Here is a 24,808-nt window from a genome sequence, read left to right as displayed (position 1 = left end):
CGTCAAGAAAACTCAGACTCACTCTGCAGAAACCCAGGCAGGGGAGGAGAGAAAGGGGCCAATGAGAACAGACTGTATCTTGAACAACTTTCTGGAATACCACCAGAGAGCTCCGAGACATATCTGGGAGTCACTCAGACCCAACCCAACTTCTCCTTGGCTCAAAATCTCTCAAGCAGCTCCACACACCTGTAGCACGCAGTTAGGAGCTAAGGTCCTAGAGGGCGCTTGCTGAATTCTCAACAAGAAGCACTGGCAGCTACGTAAAACCATGGCAACAGCACTGACAGTGCTCTTTGGAGAGTTTCCTTCTTTGTTTGTTTGTTTGTTTGTTTGGCTATGCCCATGGCATGTGGAAGTTCCTGAGCCAGGCATTAAACCTGAGCCACAACGGTGACAATGCCGAATCCTTAACCTCTAGACCACCAGGGACTCTGAGTTTACTTTTTAGGAAGGCAAAATTTTGGATAATAGACTTTTACCTGGATTACATAAAAGTCCCAAGAATTAGCTGTAGTCACTGGCCATTAGCTCACAGTGGGTGATAAAAAATGTTGGCTGAGAGACTAAGAAGTTGCGTCTGTAAAAATCTAAAAATATTTTTAGTTATGAAAACATGATGGATTTTACTATTTAAGTGGGCGTTAAGACATCTGCAATTACTTTCATAAAAAGTAAAGATTATGCAGAAAAATATTTATTTAATTGTTTTGGCTTCTGTAGTTTACTATTTAATCGGCTAGTGGCTAAGATTTGCAACATGTATGACAAACACTAATTATATTTAAAAAAAAACTGAAGGTTTAATATATGAGTTTTGTAAACAGTATGTAAATGGAATCTAGATATTACAGAATCTGATATCAGAAGTGAGTTTAAGGATCAATGAGTGAGGCTCAACTGACATTCTCAAGGTCACATGACCACTACATGGTTAAACAGTTTTAGGGCTAGTTTCCAACAAGATTTACCTTCTTTTCTCATATACATAAAAACTCTTAAGCCTGTCTTCTCCACTTCTGTTTTGGTTGCTTTATATTAGATATGATTTTAAAACTCTGCATTAGTCTGCTCAGACAGAGTTCCCGTCTTGGAGCAGCAGAAACGAATCTGACTAGGAACCATGAGGTTTCGGGTTTGATCCCTGGCCTCACTCAGTGGGTTAAGCATCTGGCGTTGCTGTGAGCTGTGGTGTAGGTCAGAGATGCAGCTCAGATCTGGTGTTGCTGTGGCTGTGACACAGGCTGGCAGCTGCAGCTCTGATTAGACTCCTAGCCTGGGAACCTCCATATGCCACCAGTGTGGCCCTAATAAGATAAAAGACAAAAAAAAAAAAAAACCCCACAAAAAACAAAAAAACAACTCTGCATTAGTCTGCTCAGGCTACCGTAACAAAAAATCACAGGCTGGGTGCTGTAAACAACGACATTCACTTATTCACAGATCTGGGGGCTGGAAGATCAAGTCCTGTCAGGCTTGCTTTCTGGTGTGAGCCCTCTTCCTGGCAGGCAGACTGCCGTGTCTCACTGCACTTCACCTGGCCTCCAGCGAGCTCCAGGGTTTCTCCTTCCTCCTCGTATAAGGACGCCAGTCCTATCGGATTAGGGCCCCACCCTTGTGGCCTCAATGAACTCTTATGACCTCCTTTCAGCCCCCATCTCCAAATACACTGGGGACTAGGGCTTCAACATAGGAATCTGGGAGTCCGTAGCAAGCCCTTGTGTGTTCCAGCCACTGCTCTTGGTGTTTTTAATTTACTTATTTATACACCATTTAGTTAATTTATGTATTTACTAATTGCATTATCACAATATGTATTATCTTCATCCTGAAGGTGGGGAAACTGAGGCACAGCACACTCAAATAGGTCCATGGAGACTGCAGGTCCATGGAAACTGAGCCAGGTGTGGCAGTCTGACTCCCAAGTCCACGTGTGTTCACCCTTCCACCACAGAATCTCCTCACTCCTCTTTTATAACATAGGCTACAAAACCAGATTCATTTGTCTACTGCAGTTTATGGGTAGACGCCAATGGGAGTTAGTTTCCTAAAACAGATCTTGTTGGGTTGAAATCCACCCTTGAGTGGCCCCACATGCCCTACACTGTGGGATCTACTGTGGGACCAAGTTCCCCCTCCCCCACAATGCACCGAGAGCCCCTCCCTTGATCCTCTCCCCAGTTCCCTCTGCAGCCACACATCCCACCAGGCGCCCTGACCTTGAATCATTCTCTGAATGTGCCCCACGTTGCTCCTCTCAGTCCACAGTGGCCTCCCCTCCCTTCCTTCCTTCCAGGTAAGGTGCCACACCTGCACACACAGGAGCATGGATGACCCTGTCCCTCCTGTCCTCCCACCTCTCCTCCGTTCCCGATCGCCGTGTCTGCTGTCCGTGCCACTCTTACCTGTTTACATGCTATTCACCAACTCCCTCCAGTAGACAGTTGTCCTGGAGGGCAAAGGCTACGTGTGAGTTGTTTTTGAATGCTTGGTTCCCAAATTCAATCTGAAATATACCTGACAGCCACTATCTGTTGAATGAATACTCGCTGGAATAAAACGGTCTGTGTCGAATGTTTTTTTGTCGCTGACCTGAGGAAAGCCCACTGGAATTCAATTTTGTTGACATCTTCCTATCATCCAAGAGTGGGAATTGATGCCATCTACATTGAGGATCCTGAGTGGAATGCAAATCACTCCTTCTTGGAATGTCATTAACATATCACCAGACGGACTTGAAAAGAACTCTAGTGAAGAATTTGCACATTTTAAAAAATGAGAAGAGTTGTTCAGTTGTTCTAAAAATTGTCTCCTTTATTAATGCTGCCTTTGGAATATATTTGTTCTGTTAAGCATCTCATAATTAATTGAATTTATAGAATAAATATGTTATAGGCTTAGAAATAGTAATATTAAATTGTAGGGTCTCATTAAGTATAGAAAACTGAAATCTGTGCCTACAGCATGCAATTGATGAACCTCCCCTGTGGAGTGCACCTTATGTGCCTATGATATTAATGTATAGCTAGACACTTCTTCAGAGTTTTCAAAGCATTCACATATATTTTTTATTTGATAACCATAGAAATTGTGAGATATTTGAGCAGAAGGGTAGTTTTTCTTCCATTTTACTTCTAAAGAAGCTAGGATTTAAAGGATTTTGTAGGTGATAGAGCTAGAGCTAAAATCCAATCTTCCAGCCCCACTGCATATTAATTTCCTCTCTCTAATGCTGCCCTTAATCGTGGATGAGAATGGTAAAGCAAATGATAAAATTGCCCTTGCTTTAGAAATATGGACTCAAAGATGAAATTCATATATAGAAAATATATATGTTTAGGATGATAAAATAAATGGATACATTGTTTAAAACATGAAACAAAGTAACTTCTTTGTTCAGAAAATAGACACCTGAAAGTTAGTTTTAATTAAATAGTCATTGACAGTTGACTAGTACCAAAACAGACATACAGAGCAATGGAACAGAGCAGAGAACCCAGAAATAAACCCAGACACCTACGGTCAATTAATCTTTGACAAAGGAGTCAAGAATATAAAATAGGAAAAAGCCTGTCTTTTCAACAAATGGTGCTGAGGAAAACTGGACAGCCACATATAAATCAATGAAATTGGAACACACCCTCACACCCCTCACACTATGCACAAAAATAAACTCAAAATGGCTTAAAGACTTAAACGTAAGACAAGACACCATCAAACTCCTAGAAGAGAACATAGTCAAAACATTCTCTACATCAACTGTACAAATGTTTTCTTAGGTCAGACTCCCAAGGCAACAGAATTAAAAACAAAAATAAACCAATGGGACCTAATCAAATTGATGAGCTTTTGCATAACAGAAGAAACAATTAAAAAAATTAAAGACAACCTGTGGAATGGGAGAAAATGGTTTCAAATGATGAAACTGGCAAGGGCTTAATCTCTAAAGTATACAAACAACTTATACAATGCAACAGCAAAAAACCCAACAACCCAATTGAAAAATAGGCAAAAGACCTGAATAGACATTTCTCCAAAGAAGATATACAGATAGCCAAGAGGCACATGAAAAAATGCTCAACATCACTAATTATTAGAGAAATGCAAATCAAAACTACTATGAGGTACCACCTCACACTGTCAGAATGGCCATCCTTAACAAATCAACAAATAACAAATGCTGGAGAGGGTGTGAAGAAAAGGGTAACCTCCTACTCTGTTGGTAGGAATATAAATTGGTACAACCACTATGGAAACAGTATGGCTGTAGAAAACTAAATACAGAACTACCATGTGATCCAGGAATCCCACTCTTGGACATATTTCTGGGCAAAACTTTAATTGAAAAAGATACATGCACCTGTATGTTTACTGCAGCACTATTCAAAAAAGCCAACAAGGTTAAGAACTAGTACAGATTCCTGATAAGGGAAAGTTTGTTTTAAGAAAACTGAAGAACACTCTAAGTTAGGAAGTGTTCAGTTAGACCAATGTTTTAAGACAGGAAACCTCTTCTGATTCAGGTCAGACAGTAGTATTGCATGATAACAGAATCATTAATTATATAAATCTTTAAGACCCTGATACTGTTACTGAGCTAGGTGACAATCCAAACTCTTAAATACATATAGCCTTATGAGAAATGAGCTAGGAATTACTTACTGTTCTTTCCCCTACCCTTACCCTAGAGCAGATGGAGTATGTGTGTTACCTTTTTTGGTTTGTTTTAAAGAGTTTCCATTCTTGACTTTGCCTTTCCTTACTGTCCATATGGATCCTCTGTTCCCACATATATTTTTGAGGCTATGCCTTTCTGACTCCCTAGTTCATCTCTTTTGGTCCACCTGTAGATGCACCTGAAAAAACTTTATGGTTCAGTCTTTGAATTGATATAGATAAGAGCAAATTGAGATAATACTGCCTGTTACGAAGGTTGATTAGTAGAGCAGGGGAAGCCACCACATCTCTGCTATCAGACATTTTTGAGACTGTTCTCAACATCAGTGACAGAATGAAGGCACCATATTATATCTGATCAGCTCTTAACTGATCCATGTAGGTGGTCAGTAGATCAAAAGGAGAGGTTATAAGTGATGCTTTTCTATAAGCTATAGTATTGCACAAAGAAAAAACACTGTTTAAAACACGTCCAGAAATCGTTAACATGTGCTTTCCTAGAAAAATTTGCCAAGCAATTGAACATAAAATTTTTGTATTTTTCATATCATTAAGTTAAAATTTTAAATTAATTAGCACAATACCTAGGACATGGAAACAACCTAAATGTCCATCAAAGGACGTATGGATTAAGAAGGTGTGGTATATATACACAACGGAATAGTACTCATCCATAAAAAAGAACAAAATAATGTCATTTGCAGCAACATGGATGGAACTAGAGACTTTCATACTAAGTAAAGTAAGTCAGAAAGAGAAAGACAAATATCATATGATATCACTTATATCTGGAATCTAATATATAGTACAAATGAACCTATCCACCGAAGAGAAAGCCATAGACTTGGAAAACAGACTTTTGGTTGCCAAGAGGGAGGGGAAGGGAGTAGGATGGACTGGGAGTCTGGGGTTCACAGATGCAAACTATTGCATCTGGAGTGGATAAACAATGAGATCCTGCTGTATAGAACAGCGAACCCTATCTAGTCTCTTATGATGGAACATGATGGAGGATAATGTGACAAAAAGAATGTATATAGGTATGTGCAACTGAGTGGCTTTGCTGTACAGCAGAAATTGACAGAACACTGTAAACCAACTATAATGGAAAAAATAATCCTTTTAAAAATTTAAAAAAAGACATACACAAAATAAAGTCATTGTTGGAAATCAGAATTCTGAACAGTTATACCATAATTTAAAGAAAAACTAAATGTTGGTCAACAATGCTTTCATCCATCCATCCACCCATCCATCCACCCATCCACCCATCCACCCATCCAACTCTGGCATGTAGTGAACCATTGCACTTCACGGTATCAGATGTTCCTGGGTCAAATATTTTAATATCTGCCTATATACCAAAGCACAACAATATGAAGTGAGGAGTCTGTGAGGCAAAACAAAGATGAGTGGACCATATCACCTGCAAACAAGGTCAGCCTTGCTTCATAAGCCTGATTTAAATAATTGTAAGAAGAGAAAATTCCTCTTAGATAGAAGACAAAGCAGGATGTGTACTCAGGTGAAGCTGGGCAAATCTCCCTTCTCTGCCTATCAGTACCATCTTTTGTCTAAGTATTTCACCCACTACTGGACCAGGAACCTTTGGAACACAACAAACATAGTAGCCCCAGAAAACCACGCAGCACCTGCACACATGAAGGCAGAGGAGCACAAGTGTTAGCTAAACCACGTCTTACAATTGAAATGAACAGTAACACAGAAATCCACAGCTCATGTATGGTTTACCAAAGAGAGAAAATAACATCTGTGGAGCTAACTGCACGTCGAGGGCTACCAAAGCCTCTTTAAGGTGCTGCTTTATATCATTTCTAAACAACTTCATGAGGACAGGATGAGCAGTGAGGTGTGGGGCCTGCTTCATTTTATTCTACCAAGGATACCATGTAAGAGCAGATTGTGGCAGTGATTCCAGCATCTTGCTGCTTCCCTGCAGGTCTCAGTGCTGGTGACACAAAGGCAGGTGCTCACACTCACAGAAGAATGGAGTGGGCTGTGATGCTGCTTCTGCAGACAGGGGCTAAGGGGCTGTATGATGTTTTACTAAAAGAGAAAGAAGCAGTGGCAAAACACTAGGGTCAACTTGCTATTTTTACCAACTGGTCACCAAAGAAGAAAATGCAGTAACGTTCAGGGTTTATCAGAAATATTTTACTTTTCCTCCAAATTCAAGTATTTTAAAAATACCGTTAGGTCATCTTCCAAGATGGTTATCTAAACAATCAGAACAGCAGCCCAAGAGCTCTTCCTCCCTCGATCCCCAATTACTCAAAGACATGCTTTCACATCTCACTGCCCTGAGTAGACCCAGACAAATGGACATTTGAAGCTGACTAGCTCTAGCTAATGTGCCCACCTCCGTTTTTCTCAGAGTCAAATTTGTGGTCCACGTAGACTGTGTATTTATATCAGGGGGGAGGGTCTACATAATTAATAAAGCTTATTCTCAGTTCAGAAGACAGCAAATAAACGAGGAGCATGGACATGAAAGGCAGCCAATTCTTAGTCATGCAGCTGCTCAGCTATAGCAAGGTTAAAGCCTGCTTTGGAAGGCTTGGTGAGGTCAGAATATTCAGTACAGAGGTTTCAACATTTTCTTAAAAGTGCAGATAAATATTCACAAGGGGCAAAGGTGATAAGAAATGTCACAGAAATCTTGTCTTTAAGAGAGATGAAAAACAAGCCGGAGAGACCAATAATTCTTTCAAATGATGAATCAAGACTTTGTCTCACTTAAACATCAGCTTCCTGAACAAGAGAAATTTTAGCTCCAAGAGGTCCTCACAGATCCAAATATTTCTGGTTTCTTTGCAAGTGATGGAACTACAGATGGGACTGAGACAGACTTCAGTAGAAAAACCTCTCTCGAGGTCATTATTACCTCAACCCACTGGCATTACTTTTTGCAATTTTCATTCTTAAAATATTTGAGCAAAGGCCGCTTATCCATTGCCAAGGCAAATTTGAGTGACAAGAAATCTGAAGATTGATGTGACTCATAGCAAGTATTTAAGAAATTTATTACATTTCTCAGGTACTTCTGTGTTAGTAAAGTCATAATATCTAAGTAAATATTCCTTTGATTTTAGTTAGATGAATCAGGAGTCAAATCCTTCCCTTTAATAATACGTTACAAAGTAAAAGGCTTACTGAAATACGAGATACATTAAAGATGAAACACTGGGCTTTACAGCGTCTCTCATTTAATCAAATCACATTTGACATCCGAGTGTGTCCCTTACACAGTTTAAATGGTGCTGACAATTTCCAGTTGACAGGAACTGGCAGAGACAAACAAATCCAGAGTCCTAGAACTCCAACAATCTATTGTTTATAAGGTTTGTCTTTGGCTCACTGGGGATTCATACCTTTGCTCTAGGAAGCACCCTGTTTCCCTGCTATACAACAGGTGACTACTGCACATTCTTCGTGTTTGCAGGTGAGTTGCCAGAGCCTGCTGGTAACTCCTTGTTCACAGGCACCATTCGGCACACTGTCTTCTTGTTGGGCCTGCTTCATCCATCCTGCCTGACCAGGGAAGTCCCTCAGAGGGGACAGCTGGGAATGGCTGCTCATTCCCTTCCCCACTGATGCAGTGATCCTGGAGTGCTCCCTGGCAAACAGACTCTACATTCCACAAAATAAGAACCCTCCACTGAGATGCAGAATGGCACTGGCAGATCCATTTCTGACGGTGGTAACACCTGCTTCAGTTTAGAGGTCATCACCTAGAACTCAATATTTCGCCCAGTGGTTACCAAGGCTTATACATCAGAAAACTCAAACAGGACACATCAGGTTGACAGGTCTCTTAGTGCCAAGACACACATCTGTCTATATACAGAGCACAGAATATAAAGAAGGGGCAGCCTACAGGATAACAGCCCAACTTGGACCATCTGTCTTTTTAAACAAAGAAGATTGAGTATTATGGCCTTTTGAAGTCATTCTTAATTTACTCTTCCTTCTCTTTTATCTTCATTTTCATAAATGGATCTAGTGAAAAGACTGACCTGGTTTCTTAGAAGTATTTTAGAAACTTGAAATAACTTGAAGTACTACAGCTAGCCCCAGGCCCTCCAAACAGCTTCGAGCACTTGCGGGTAAATTTGTTTAAAATGTCCTGCAAGCAAAGAAATAAAAGGTATCCAAACTGGAAGGGAAGAGATAAAACTGTCATTATATGCAGATGACATGATACTATATATAAAAACCCTAAAGACTCCACACAGAAACTACTAGAACTGATAAACAAATTCAGCAAAGTAGCAGGATACAAGATGAACATACAAAAATTGACTGCATTTCTTTACACTGACAATGACATGTCCAAAAGGGAACATAAAAAACAATCCCTTTTAAAATTGCATCCAAAAAAAAAAACCCTTAGGAATAAACCTGACCTAGGAGATGAAAGACTTACATGCTAAGAAATATAAAACATTAATAAAGGAAATTAAAGATGATTCAAAGAAATGAAAAAATATCCCATGTTTTTATATTGGAACAATTAATATTGTTAAAATAGCCATACTACCCAAAACAATTTACAGATTTAATGCAATCCCTATCAAATTGCCCATGACATTTTTTTTTTTTTTTTTTTTGCAGAACTAGAACAAATAATCCTAATTTTTTTTCTTGTCCTTTGTATTTTTAGGGCCGCACCCGCAACACATGGAGGTTCCCAGGCTAGAGGTCTAATCAGAGCTGTTGCTGCCGGCCTACACTACAGCCACAGCAATGCCAGATCTGAGCCACATCTGTGACCTACATCACAGCTCATGGCAAAGCCGGATCCTTAACCCACTGAGTGAGGCCAGGAATAGAACCTGCAACCTCATGGTTCCTAGTTGGATTCGTTTCTGCTGTGCCATGATGGGAACTCCAATAATCCTAAATTTTATATGGAAACATAAAATACCCAGAATTGCCAAAGCAATCCTGAAGAAAAATAACAAAGCTAGAGGCATAACTCTTGTAGACTTCAGACAATATTACGAAGCTACAGTAATCAAAACAGTGTGGTATTAGCACCACGAAAAAGACCTATGGATCAATGGCACAGAATAGAGAGCCCAGAAAGAAACCCAGAAAGAAATGACAAAGGCAAGAATATATGATGGCGAAAAGAAATCTCCTTGGCAAGTGTGTTGGGAAAGCTGGACAGCCACATGTAAATCAATAAATCATACCCTACATAAAAATAAACTCAATGGCTTAAAGACTTAAATACTAGACATAACATCATAAAACTCCTAGAAGAGAACAAAGGCTAACATTCTCCAACATAAATTTTTCCAATGTTTTCTTAGGTCAGTCTCCCAAGGCAATGGAAATAAAAGCAAAACTAAATAAATGGGACCTAATCAAACTTACAAGCTTTCCACAGCAAAGGAAACCACAAACAAAATGAGAAGACAACCTACAAACCAAGAGAAAATACTTGCAAATGATGTGACAGACAAGGGCTTCATTTCCAAAATATACAAACAGCTCATACAACTCAATTAAAAAAAAATCCCAATCAAAAAATGGACAGAATACCTAATAGACATTTCTCCAAAGAAGACATACAGATGGCCAAAAGGAACATGAAAAGAGGCTCAAATCACTATTAGAGAAGTGCAAACTGTAACTATGATAAAGTCACAATGGCCAATATTATAAAGTCTACAAATAACAGAAGTTCCCTTTGTGGCTCAGTGGGTTAAGAACCTGACAAAATGTTCATGAGGATGAGCTAGAGCCCTGGCCCCACTCAGTGGGTTAGAATTCAGTATGGCCACAAACTGCAGCATAGGTCACAGATACGGCTGGGATCCAGTGTTGCTGTAGTTGTGGCTCAGGCTTGCAGCTGTAACTCTGATTTGACCCCCAGCCAGGAAATTTCCATGTGCCAAAGGTACGGCAGTAAAAAGGAAAAAAAAAATCTATAAATAACAAATGCTGGAGAGGGTGTGGAGAAAAGGGAACATTACTACACTGTTGGTGGGAATGTAAATTGGTATAGCCACTCTGGAAAACAGTATGGAGGTTTCTCAACAAACAAAAAATAGAGTTGCCATATGATTCAGCAATCCTACTTCTAGACATATATTTGGACAAAACTTTAATTTGAAAAGATATATGGACCCAAATTCATAGCAGCACTATTGACAATAGCCAAGACTGGAAACAACCTGTGTGTCCATCAATAGATAAATGGATAAAAAAGATAAGGTACATAAACAATGGAATACTATACAGGCATTTAAAAGACTGAAATAATGCCATTTGCAGCCATATGGATGGACCTAGAGATTATTACACTAAGTGGAGTAAGCCAGAGAAAGACAAATACCATATGATATTATTGATCATATATCATAAGAAACTCTTAATCTTTATTTTTAAAGAGTTCCACAGGAACTGTAATTATAATAAAATCTGGCATCACTGGTCCAAATTCCAAAAGAACTACTTTAGGAGTTCCCTGGTGGCTCAGCAGCTTAAAGATCCAGCATTGTCACAGCTGTGGCTCAGGTCACTGCTATGGTGCGGGTTCCATCCCTGGCCCAGGAACTTCTGCATGCCACGGGAGCAGCCAAAAAAACAAAACAAAAAAAAAAGGATGGATAGATAGATAGACAGACAGATAGACAGATAGTGAGTGTCACGACGGGGCACCCCAATCCCATAAAGCATCTGTTTATTACTGCTTGGAGAGGGATCTATTGCTCCAAGGATGTTCACCAGCAAGTCCCTCCCACAAAGACAGTAATTTGCTTCATTTGAGGAACACATCTTCCTTTTTTCTTCCTTCTTTCCTCCCTTCCCTTTTCTCTATTTTTTCTTTTTAAATATATAATATGAAGAAAAGAAAACTAGTTACAGGTGGACGTATGAGAAAATGTAGCTTTTCAAAACCTACATTTTCTCATACGTCCACCCAATAATCTTTGAAATAAGCACGATAAAGATGAAAGCAAACAGATAAGGAAAAAGAGGCTCAGAGAAGTTCAATAACCTCCAACTTCACACAGCCAACGACTTGTGAAGCAGAGATTCAAGTGTAGGCCTGTGTGGTTTCAAAACCCTCATCTTTCTGTTTCATTAAGTTGCTTCATATATAAAGAAATTGTGAAATATTTTTTTTTTAGAAAGGCAAGTGGCTGTTAGTATTCTTGTTCTATTTTTTCTTTCTAATACTTCTTCTATGTGTGGCCTTTGTCTATTAAGTATACAATTTATAAGCTGTTCCATGTAACAGCATATCTTCCAACAGATCTCATGTTATTATACAGCCATTATAACCTCCTCTTTGTTGTATAAAATCGTCTGTGACTATTACACTTATATTAACAGGTTAAATATTCCTCAGCTGTTAGAAGCCAGTATATCTGATGGACTTTGCCACAATGAGCTGGACCTGCCAGGCTGTAGGTGGTTCCAGAACTGCTCCCTGAATCCATCTCCTTCTGTAGCAAACCCGAGCTGGTTCTACTCACTGGATGGTAGAAATCCAAGTGGCTGATAAGATCATGTTCAGCACCTCTTCAAGTGTGAATCTAAAGCTTCCCACTGGCCAAAGCAAAGCCAATGAGATGGGATGGGTACTCTGCTCATTCTGCTGGGAAAAAGCACGACCCCACTGCTGGAGGGAGTGAGGCTCTGGGAACACCAGTCACCGACCACATGTGCTCAGAGTGGGCGGGATCAGAGTAGCATGTGCGTCTAGCCACAGAACTCAGAGTACAGCTGATGCTATTGTTGGATTAGAGTGTAGGCTACTAATAGCAGTGCTTTGGACTGAATGTTTGTGTTCCCCAAATGCCTATATTGAAGGCTAATCCCCACTGTGATGGTATTGGAGGCGGGACCTTTGAGAGATATTTAGTTTAGATGAGGCCATGAGAGTGGGGCCCCTGTGATGTAAACAGTTCCCTTATAAACAGAGCAAGCGACACCAGAGCACTCTCTCTCTCTCTGCCATAGCACAGTGAAAAGGTGGCTGTCTGCCACCCAGGATGAGGGCGCTTACCAGGAACTGAACCTTTAGCACTTTGACCTCGAATTTCCAGCCTCCAGAACTATAAGAAATAAATGTTGTTTAAGCTACCCAGTCATGGTATTTTATTAGAGTAGCCCAAACTCACTGTACTGGTAGAGACTGGGAAACCAAACAGGTTTAAGAACTATTTAAGGGCATCTGTTGGTGTCCTGGCAGGAAAATGATGGTACAAATGGTACACTGACAAGGGTTAATTGACAAGGTTAATAAAAGGAATATTTACAACAGTATAAGAAGTGCCAAGAAAACCAACAGTAAAGTAGTGCAAACAAGCAATAGTAGTTACAATCCCTTGACCCGAAGCAAGTTTGGCCAGAACCATGGATGGCCACATCCATGGAGGAAGGTCTGCTTTAGGGAGCTTGGCAACAAGTTCACAGATGGCTAAGGCCATGGCCCAGCAGAGAGGGAGCAGGCGAGTTAAACACCCCACCCTCTTTCCTTCTGTGCCTCTTCCTGGCTATACTCACCACAAAGGCCAAGAAGACCAGACAATACTATCCACAGAAGTGAGTGTCTGAGAACACAGACAGGACAGAAGGCGGCAGGAAATGGATCTGGAGGGACATGAGGGCCATCACTAGCATTACCTGTCCTTTTCACCAGTTAGCACGCAAGTCCTCCTTCTTTTAGGTAGAAAGACATGCATACCCAGCACAAGGAAACGCATTTTCCATAAACCACTGTATTCTTATGGAATTTAATCTACTTCCACCCAGAACCAAAGTGATAACGTTATCCACATCCAGAGCCCTTCACGTAGAGTAGCAGGATCAGAAGACATAGGGAGGAAAGAAAGAATGAACATATAATGTGGATGCTGCAGACCTGCCTTTACAAGACCTAAATTCACCTTCCTAGCTTCCTTATTTCACTGAACACGCATGTTCCCCTGCCTTTCAGCTGGCATGTTGGCTCACAGAACCGTTTGGTTGCTTGTCTGTTTGTTTCTGCCTAAATCTTACTGATAAAGGATGCAAATTACTTGATGGTCCTGCATTTACCGAGTTCCTATCAATCATCATGATGGGACTCAGGAGCAGCAGGTAGCAACTCAGTGAATCCCCGGGTTTCAGAGACGATCTCCTGCACCTCACCGTGTGAAATCAGTCCCAGTGACAGGTTCATCCTTTCAGGTCATGCATTGACCTCCTTCTATGCCCTCAGTTCCGTGAGGTAAGGAGTCCAAAATGGCCAAGGGCAGCCTTCCCTTTGAACCCGGGAAAACTACAGCTGTGTTCCCAGGAGCACTCCTCCCTTGGACACCAAGGCTCCAGATTCTGCAAGACTGCAGAGATGGGAAGCAAAGTTCTGAAAGTGAAAGCGATATGCTGAGAGTCAAACAGCACTTCTGCATCTACTCCTTGGCTCCTGGACCCACAGTTTGGCTGTTGGGGAAAAGAGTGATCACTGGTTTAAGGCCTGTACTATTTCTGACAGGACAGTGATCTAAAATTGCAAGGAGGGTTTTGTCCCCTAAGGAATTATGGATGGTAGGAGCACTGGTGCCATAATCTAGCCCTTATCATACTCATCACAGGTTTCATCCCAGCCTCTTCCAAGGGATAAGAAGACCAGTAAACTCACTGCCAAAGTTCTCTGCCAAAAGACAAAAAAAAAAAAAAAAAGAGTTTCTGGAGTTCCTGCTGTGGTACAGTGGGTTAAGGATCTGACTGCAACAACTCGGGTCTCTGCAGAGGTATGGGGTCATTCCCTGGCCTGGTGCGGTAGGTTAAAGATCTGTTGTTGACACAACTGTGGCACAGGTTGCAGCTGCAGCTTGGATTCACTCCCTGGTCAAGGAACTTCCATAAGCCATGGTACAGTCAAAAAAGAAAAAAGAAAAAAGAATTTCTCGGTCAGAGACAATGGTTTCTGTAACAATGTCTTAATGAATAAGGCCTTCTGTACCTCCACAAAGGAGGGTGATGGCACAAGTCTTATGGGTACGGTTGTTAGGTAAGTACTTGGAATATCTCTGAAGACAAATCACTGCCCTCCACCATGAAAGCTTTCTGGAGCCTCCACAGGTGTCTCCCTCTGCCACACACACTTCTGGGTCTACTGAGTCTACTGGGGAAGAAGGTCTAAGTGCAAGATAGCTTCTACCATACCTCAGGTCTTTTCAAAGCTGGGGACTGAGACAGCCAACATGATATATGTCACCCCAAAATCCAGAGAGACCCACAGATGGCCATGCCCCTACCCCTGGCCTCTCACTCTGGAGGAGACATCCCCACATTCAAAACAAGTGAACCCCAAGGAGCCCCCCCGCCCCCTCCGGCTCCAGCAGGCCGCTGGGCATCTGCAATGATCATCCCTCATTCTGGCAATTCAGTTACTTGTAAACACGGCCTCTCGAGTCTGTTTAGCAGGAGGGACTGGTATAACAGTCCAGTGTGATATTCTATTGGATAGTCAGGGCACTTCCAAACTAGTGTCAAGAAGCAGCAGGCTGGGTGGGCATAGCCCCGTGGTAAGGCAATAAAGGTTTATGGCTTCCCTGGCAGATGCAGGTAAACTCTGCCTGATTATCTTTATTGATGGGCATTGCAAAGAAAGCACTTACTCAACCAACGGGTGTATGGTACATACCAGTGGCCAGAGGCTATGTTGATTTATCCCAGGGAAGATACCACATCTGGCAGAGCAGCTGTGATTGTTGTCACTGCCGATTAAGTCTGTGATAATCCAAGTCACTCTGCAAGACCCATCCGGCTTTTCTACCAGCTGGATGCACTCGTTAGAGGGAAGTGGGACAGGAATCCCTCCTTTGCATCTTGACATCTCCATGAAGGCACAAACCCCTGCTTTTCTGCTGAGTAATTCAAGTTACTATTTTGAGGATGAGGGCTTTTCCAGGAATTCCCATGTGGGTCCTCCCACCATAGGAGTCCTTACTTCAATGGTAAGAAAGCCTATGTGGAGTTCTGACAGTTATTAAATATATGAATAGCTTCCAGGGCTTTAGAAACAGCCACAAGATAAGCCCACAGCCTAACTGAGCCCTCTGTGAAACAGATTCATGCTGGGAATCTAGCACCTTCTACCTTAAACCCCTTTTTGATCAAAAACCATGGTGTTAATTCATGTCTTTAGGGATTAATGTTCTATCAGAGATATTACCTAATAGTTTTTAGAAAATCTGGAGATTTCCCTTACCCTGCACACAGCTGTTCTGTTAATAGATCTCAGATCTTTCTGGGGGAGGCTCAGAAAGGCCACAATCTGCCTCATGAATGAGTGGCAAGGTTTTCCCCACATCTGGTGGAGACAGGTGGATGAAGAGACCCCTCACAGATCTATGGGAATTTAAAGGGGGCTGAGAGTGGGCACAGTGAGTGGATGCAGGAGAGAGAGGACGAGAGAAATCCAGAATCCCATTGTGATGTGTTGAAATTAAGACCCTCTGAAACATCCAGGTGGCAATGTCTAATAAACACTTAGATACAGCAGTCTGAGTCCGAAATTTCAAAGGAAGTATTAGCAATTAGATAGCAACTGAAGCTATCAACCTGGAGATGAACTTGGTGGAAAGGCAACATTTAAGGTTTATGTAGAAGAGACACAGCAAAGAGGTCTAAGGAAGATCGTCCAGAGTGATCAAGAAAAACCACAAGGAGGGGCTACTGCAGAGACTGAAGGAAGGCAGTGTATCAGGAGAAAGCAGTCCATTGCTCAGAACCTGCTGGAATTTCAAAAAGGAGGAAGGAAAAAAGCCTCTTGGGTTTGGTGACATGAAGATAACCAGTGACCTTTGCAAGAGCTGTTTCTATGGAGCTTGGAGGGCAGAAGCCAGACAGGGTATTCACCCAGTGTGACAAAATGCGGCATATATCGAATAACTCTGTCCTTCAGAAACCACGTGCCTTGACATGTTTTGCTGCTTTCATGCGTTGGACTTTGGTGCCTCTGTCACCACATTTTTATGCTCCATAGTCCAGTGATGATTTACCCACTGACAAAAATCCGGCTCAAGCCTCATCCACATACTGGTGAGGCTGGTTATGAACAGTTAAGCTTCCTGAGATATTTGTCTTGTGTGTTTTTTCCATGACGGAATAGAAGGAGCTGGAGCAATGGTGAGGCTCTTAGCATGTGAAAAGGGAGCCTTTTAATGCCAGTCATTAACACAGCATCATCTAACACAAAGAAAAACGAGCCTGGAATTCTTCACACCAAACATCACAGCCTTAAATTCCTCCCTAAAACTATGGCTAGAAACTCAGACATTTACATGTTTTGTTATGTTGAGGTTTCGGGGGCACTTCTTTAGCTTCTGGAATATTCACTCACGCAAAGCGTTTCTCTCTTCCCTTCTACGAGTCCCTGAAGTCTGGATCTCTACATCCATCCAGTGACCCTTCACACTGCGATTCATAGTTGAATTACATTTGGGCATGAAACCAAGGTACTAGTTCCTTTGGGGGTTTAATTATTACGAAGAGATAGAAAGTCCGAGTAAATTTGGGATTGAGTCACATAAGCACTCAATCCCACAGCACTCACTTGTGAGGACCAGAGAGTCTGGGTAACCAAGCATTAAACAGGGGTCTTACTACCCGTTAAGTCCGTCATCAGGGTGAGCCTGAAATAGCACCAAGAAAGCCAGGCACTGACTGACAGCACCAAGAGTCTATTAAAATCATTTCTATATAATGACTCTGAGGAAACTTAATAAAGAGATTCATTCCTATGGCTTTAGTCATTTGTTTGGATATAAATGGCATTCTTATAGTTTCCACATCTCATATTCATTACAGAAGTGGTTTGGTCTTCTGTAAGCCTAAATTGTTTCCATGTGATAAGAATTTACACACAGTATAAATTCCACGTTTTGACTCCTGGAATGCAGATTAGTCAGAATCCAGGCAGACGAATCCATCAAAATGTTGACTTCTCTTTAGACACACTTCTTCACTCCCAAATGGAAATAGAAGCACATTTCTCACATGGGACACAGGGGTCTGAAGGGACTCATCTAACATATTCAGAAATGATCAAGGATTATGGCTGAAGAGGACACCACGGTTAGCTGGTCAGCAAACAACGTGCCAACATCAAGACTCCCACCGTGGGCTGCACTTAAGAGCATAGGAGGATTCACTGACCATCACCCTCCACCACCTGCTGGGGTCTGACCGTGTACCCTGTGAGGAATAAGTGCAAAGAAAGAGCAGCTACTGCAGGAGGAGGAAACAGTGACATCAAAAAAGTGTTCCCTGCAGGATGCTAATGGCTCTGCAGCAGGACCTCATCCAATGAAGCAGCAGGAGCACTGGAAGCTCAGAGGGCTGACCTATCAGGGCCTCTCTGAAACCTAGCCGGGCCTGTCACGTGCCTGGGCACAAAAGCCCTTCTGTGTCCCCCGTTTTTTTTGTTTTGTTTTGTTTTGGCTTTTTTTGGCTTTTTAGGGCCATATCTGCTGCACATGGAAATTCCCAGGCTAGGGGTCAAATTGGAGGTGCAGCTGTCAGCCTACACCACAGCCACAGCAACATAGGATCCTAGCTGGGTCTGTGACCTACACCACAGCTCACAGCAACTCTGGATCCTTTAACCCACTGAGCAAGGCCAGGGATTGAACCTGCATCCTCATGGATACTAGTCAGGTTCATTTCTGCTGAGCCACAACGGGAACTCCCCTCATTTCTTTTTTTTAGGAAATGGGCCTCATTCAGCTTCCATGGCCTTCCCTGAGTTCCAAGGGGGCAGGTTCAGACAGTTGCTGATGAGAAGAGAGGGGATGCGGAGACAAGGGAAGAACAGTCAAACAACAACAGCACAGCCTTGGGCCATGATCCGGGTTCCCTCTCAAGGGAGACATGGAATGATGTAGGCATCTTACACACCTAAGAGAAAAGTTACATTCCCTACACTTCTTTAGGGATGGACACTTTACAACTGAACAGCTTGGAGACCTTCCTTGGGCTTCTGCCTTATGCTGCTGGACTGCGCCCTAAACATAATCACCTATGGATTAGGCACCCTGAGCACAATCGCCTGTGAGTTAAAGATTATACGCACATGACGTTTTTCAGGAACTTTCCGAATTTGTTCTAATCTCTGATCAACATGCTGTTTTCGCAAGCATTGTTACTCTAGGAGAAGTTAAGGCGCCATACCCCAGAAGACCACCCTGGAATCACGCTGAGATCTCCTGACACCAGCTTCGAGGATGACTAAGATTCCCTGAAAAAAGAATGCATGTTTGCCCCAGTCCTGATTCTTATCTGAAACCCTGTTTTTCTCCTTTTAGACTATAAAATTCTCTGTATTTTTCCTCAAAGAGGGGAACAGTCTTTAAGGCAATAGCCTTGCAGAGCCATAAAAGCTATTTTTTTCTCCTTCACTCAAAACTCCGTCTCCTTGTTTCTGTTCAGCACTGGTGGACAAAGGCGGAGTTTTGGCAACGTCTCTGAACAGAGCTGGCTCCTGAGCTCATGGCATCAAACTCCAGAGGCCATACCTTTATCACCCAAATCTATAACTTATCTGGCTCCTGCCAGTGTCCAGCATTTCTCTGTAATGCCCAAATCCCTGACCTTCTTTCACAGCTTCTTTAACTATTGGCTGAGCATGAAGGTAACGTGGAGGAACTGAAAGTGATCTCGGCATTAAACATCATCGCATTATGACTGCAACTCTGTCAAATCACAAGCAACAGTGAAGTCTCTAAAAAAACGATTTTTATGTTCAGGAGGCAGAAATCGAACACACATTTTTCTTTTTAAATAAAGACTTTTTTACATTTTAAGAATGTTTACATAATTAATTTTTCTAAATTAAAAGTGCTGCACAGTTTTATATTAAAAAAAACCTAAATGTCCCTTTTTTGAGAACTTAATTAATTTTGAAGGAGACAAACTTGAGTAGATTCAGAGAAGCAGCAGGACAATACTGACACAGACAAATCATGTGTGATTTTGGCCAGTTGCCTGAAATTCTCTCTTAAGGTGAGTGTGGAAGTGTCAGGCTAAGAAAACTAACAGACAGAATCCCCTGGGAAGCCAGCTCTTTGGGAAAAAGTAAAATGACTCATCACAGCAAAGGAGCCATAATGAGGGAAGAGGGAAAAAAAAAACTTCTAAAACGACAGTGCCAGGAATCTCCCCATCATTAGAAAACATGCAGACAAGAAAGGATGATGTGAGAATGACGAGCACGGCGGGCGTGCGCAGGGCTTTCCCCCCATCTTTCATATTTCTGAAACGTGTTAAATATGCACAGATTTTTAAGAACAAACATTTTAAGTCAGACATTCCATTCAATTTGTGCAGTGCTGAAATGACCGAATGGACATCTGACTAGAAAACACCTGAGAACATGTGATCTTACTCACAGCCCTAGCATCTGATAACGGCACTAGCAGCACTCCCTAACCCCTCAGGGACCCTGCCCTGGGCCAGCCTTGCCCGCACCTTCCCACTAGCCGTCAAGCGATTCTGCAAAGCAGTGGCTCCTGTTCTCCTGGCAGTGGTCCATGGGCAGGCGGCTGACCGTGGACACGAGTGCAACCCAGGTCACACGCCGAGCTAGACCGCCTCCCTCAAACTACTGGAAATGTTCATCTCTAATCACTTAGTGGGAATAATCTTTAACAGTATTTTATGAAAAATGCCTTAGAAACCAAAATGTTTAAAACACAACAAAGTGGTTCCGTTTCACTGCTTTCAGCAAAATCTGGATTAGAAGTGAAATATGAATTTCTCATTGATGTTTTTGTTTTAAGGTGTGGGAGAGATGTTTAACAATTTTGGAGGCACCGATTTACGGAGGAATAATGCTTAAATAGAACTAAATATTTTTTCTTTCTTTTCAATTTGTTGCTTTGTCATAAACTGGCCTATTTAATACTTCAGTAATCTCTTTAACAACCCCAATTATAAAGGAGATGGTCAAAAAAAACAAGCTGTCTCAAGCTGGCCGTGATGAAACACAGCTACATGCGGTCTTTTTTCTTTTTTATTATGAATGGTTTCCCAAATGATTTATGTGTTTTCTTAACAGATGTAGACATAATCATTAAACAGATTAGCCACTGGCTAAGTTCACCATTAATAATCTGGGATTTGTTTGGGGAGATGCTTTGTGCAAAACACAGGCGAGTGGTCAGAACACATCAGGGTCTAGAGAATGATGTATTTCTTTCTTTAGGATCCACTTTACAAGATGGGAAAACAGTCACACAGAGCAGCTGTGAAAAATTCTTGTCCCGGAGACGGCGCTGGCCTCAGCCACGAGAAGCTATGTGACCTGTAAGAGAGTGATGCTGATAATAGTAACGTCCCCCTCAGAGGCTTTGCTATGAGCAGGAAAGAAGAAACTGCACTGAACAGGCCTGTATGAAGTGCTCAGTAAATCGGCTATGTGAGCAAGCCTTGAAGAACTTTGGAAAGGAAGAGACAGTGAGACCCACTGCGTTCCACAAGGTGCCATGATCTAAATAAGAAAAGGCCATAAATATTCTAAACAGATCATTGTTTGCAATATTCACTCCTGGGGAAAAAAAAAAAAAAAACTACAAACATTACAACTTTCATTGGAAGAGCTATTTTACAGGATAAATATATGGTTTCTGGGCAGTACTTGGAAGTGAATGATAGGATGCAGTTTCCGTGATCTCAGAGCTAATGGGTTCTTTCCACTGTCCTCCAAGTTCCAGGCAGAAACCTCCTGGCAGAGTCTCTCATTCCAAAGCAAATAACAGCATTGGTGGTATGGTGATAAGCGCAGCTGCCTTCCAAAAGCGAATATGACCACGAGGTAGAAAAAACTGTATTTTACTCCCTGGTGACACACAGTGATTAGTCACTGTCCCATGAGGCAACTCCTGACACTTAACTCCACTGGTGGTACTTCAGTAAGCTCTATGAGAAACACTACTCTCCCCTCCTACCTGAAGTTGCTTGGATTTTCATCATCTTCCCAAAGAGATTCACCCAAAGAAACCCCACAAGCACCCACACTACACGAAGTAGGACTGAAAAAGTCTTCACCTGGTCTGGCGGATCAGAGACCCCGGTGTGCAAAGACCCACAGAGGTCATCTAGTGTCCCTTATGCCACAGGAAAAGCCACCTTCCCTGTGGCTCCACGGATTAAAGGTGCCATTAACGTTCTCCTCATGGCCTTTTCTTCTCATCCTGTTTCGGTTCTCCACTGTTTCCATTTGAAACCTCCCCACAGCTTAAGTACCTGATCAGACCTCCACATTACTCGAATTCACACAAACACAACCTCTAATTATATTGTGCTGGTTGTTCACACTATCCAAACAGATTCCCAGAGGGGAAGGGGTTACAATGACGAAAGGAATCTGAGTATTTCGTATCTCACTACTTTTCTGATATCACCGAACTGCTGTAATTCTAAATATGGCTTCCCCAGTCTTTAGAACTTCTGCCTATTTCTCACGAGGACTGTGAAGGATATTAAGGTCACAGTAGTCTAATTCAGCATTTCCACACTGTAACCTACAGAGCTCGTGCTAAGGGTATGCCTTGCAAAATTAGTCCATGGACCCTTAACTGTATAAAAGCCGGAACAAATAACGGTAAGCAGTAGGCCACTACTGAAGGAGTTCTCGGGCTCCTGAGCGCATTCATATACCATGACCTTCAAAGAGAAGAGAACACGCTCTTCAAAACATCCGGCTTAGTGTCAGAAAGGGAGACTATATAGAGATTCTGTAAAACCAGAGTTTCAAAGACTACATCCCAGAAAACGCTGCTCAAAAATATGGAATTCTTTTCTAGAACAGGGTTGGATGCAGGGATAGTCCAGCGGGTGGCTCCCTGGGGAGCCAAGATGAAAGCAGGGAGAAGAGGCTAGGGCAGTGAGTCAGCCCTGGAAACCTCACACTAGCTGGAACTGCTCTGAAAGAGAGAAGTACTCAGACCCCTGAAGGAGAGGTGGGATAGCCCAAGAGGAGCCTGTTTAAGCGCAAAAGGTCTTTGAACTAGGGACACACGGATTAATGCTACCACAACCCTCCTTCTGCAAATTCTCCTCTTTAAATAGAGGTTGACTAAATGCTTAAACAGGACAGATACCGATCTAATCTCTCTCTCAATGTTAAGGGCTAGGTGGGTTCTGGTTCTTATTTTATAGTTTCCTCTTCCTGCATCTAGTCGTCAGTCTCTTGAGGAATACATTCTATGTAAAAAAGTGACAGAATTACCTTAAATTTTAATTGTATTAAATATCTTATTTGTAATCCCATTTATAGAAACAGATTCAAAGAACATTTCTTGAAGGCTAAACTTAGGAAAATTTTAATACCCTGGCACAGTATAGAAGGTAAACATTGACCTTCTCCCATAATGAATAACATTTCATATGTATCATGTATATCCAACCATCTTCCACTACAAACTTGCTTTTTTGTTAGATTTGAGGTCCCTTAAACACAATATCCTTTGTCTAATTTTTACCTCTTTACTCAGGGCCAAGTCCAGAATATGCACCCAATGAGGATTTCACAATAATAAAGATCAAAACAATGACTTTAAATTTATAAAATCTGAAATTCTAAGACATATTTCATTTCCCAAAATGTTTTTCACTTTAGTGAGTCAGAGAAAACATCAATAAAGTGAACACCTATACTCAGAGAAGAATTTTTCCCCAATTCACACTATTCGACTGACATTCACAGATACAGTGAATCCCTCTGCAGGTTTTTATTTGTTTGTGTTACAACTGGAAAATTATTCCTCGTTCTTATGATTTTTACTGAAGATGTCATGTTTGGAGTTTCATGTCATTATTGGAAAACTTACTGCTTTTTATTTTTCATTTGAGTGTTTAAGAATTTTGTACACTTAGGCCATGTCTCTTATGTAAAAGTGGCTGGGTTTTGTCTTAGTCGCTATTATTTTTGTAGATAATCTGTGTGTAATTTTGTTTTCACAGACACCATTTTTAACAGAAAATTATAATTCTCTATTTCCTCAACTTTAATTTGGCTGGTGATTTGCTGGTGGTAAATTTAGAACAACAATAAGTGACAAAAAAAATGGTAACAACTCTCTCACAATGGGAACCTGAGATGTGTTATCAAGTATCTCCTAGAGAGTTGAAAACTGTTCTAGCCATTTTTATTTTTTTATTATTCTTTTTTTTAATTGTTCTTTTTTGTCAGTATGCAGAAGTTCTTGGGCCAGGGACTGAACCTGCCCCACAGAAGTGACAATGTCGGACCCTTAACCAGATGAAGTACAAGGGAATTCCATTGTTCTACATAAAATGTATAAAACAGTTCATTCACCTTCAGAGTATAAGGGAATTATAAGGCATGGCATGGAAAGTGGACAACATAATATGTACCTCAATAATTCAATAAATAGGATCTATTTTTATTTTCGTTAAAGACATCAGTGTATGTGACAGATCCAGGTGTGAAATCTTCCTGCAGTGAAACACACAAATCTCTTTTCCTGATGTAACATAAACACTATAAAAAAAACAAAGTAACAAAACAAAAAATTCACACAAATAAAATTATATTTTAACTATTTCACGATATTTTATTCCGACAAACTACTGACTGGATGTGAGGTATGATTCCTTGACAGACCTCCGCTTCGTATACAAAAGTTACCTCACCACCTGCTAGTGGTTCTTCACAGGCACTCTGTCCATCTCTGCTCACATGCTTTGGCTTCATTCATCCCGGAGTTTCTGTTTTCTATATCGTCATTTAAAATTGCCAAGATCCTTCCTTCCGCTTCAACATTCAAATCCTGTTAAGATGCTCTCTGAAGTGCCTCCTGACTCATATGCCATGAGCATCCATCACATTTGGTCTGCCCTTATTTAATTTAAATCTTGATATTTGTTAATGCCATGTTTCATCTTGTTGGGGTGTTGTCATTTTACCGTATTTATTTTTTTTCCTTAGAAATATATCATGGACCATGAAATCAGAGATGTCCCTGCAGACAAGAGTACAGTGTTAAATCTGCACAGGCAGGGCAATACATAAATTAAATGTATTCAGCATGGAATGATTAACATAGTGGAGTGCTGTTTTAGAAGTCACCTTCGAGAA

General features: G+C 41.4%; 1 long non-coding RNA gene across 1 annotated transcript in view; it reads right to left on the bottom strand.

Annotated features, from left to right (window-relative positions):
• LOC102157904 overlaps positions 18,373 to 24,808 on the bottom strand; it is a 39,855-nt gene continuing 33,419 nt past the window's right edge. Inside the window, exon 3 of the long non-coding RNA XR_002336444.1 lies at positions 18,373 to 24,692. This is a non-coding gene — a long non-coding RNA (uncharacterized LOC102157904). The remainder of the gene's footprint in view (positions 24,693 to 24,808) is intronic.

Source organism: Sus scrofa, chromosome 10 (assembly GCF_000003025.6).
Source record: "Sus scrofa isolate TJ Tabasco breed Duroc chromosome 10, Sscrofa11.1, whole genome shotgun sequence".
NCBI lineage: Eukaryota > Metazoa > Chordata > Mammalia > Artiodactyla > Suidae > Sus > Sus scrofa.
Note: the sequence above shows the minus strand (reverse complement) of the source record. Positions and strands in the feature narration are given on the sequence as shown.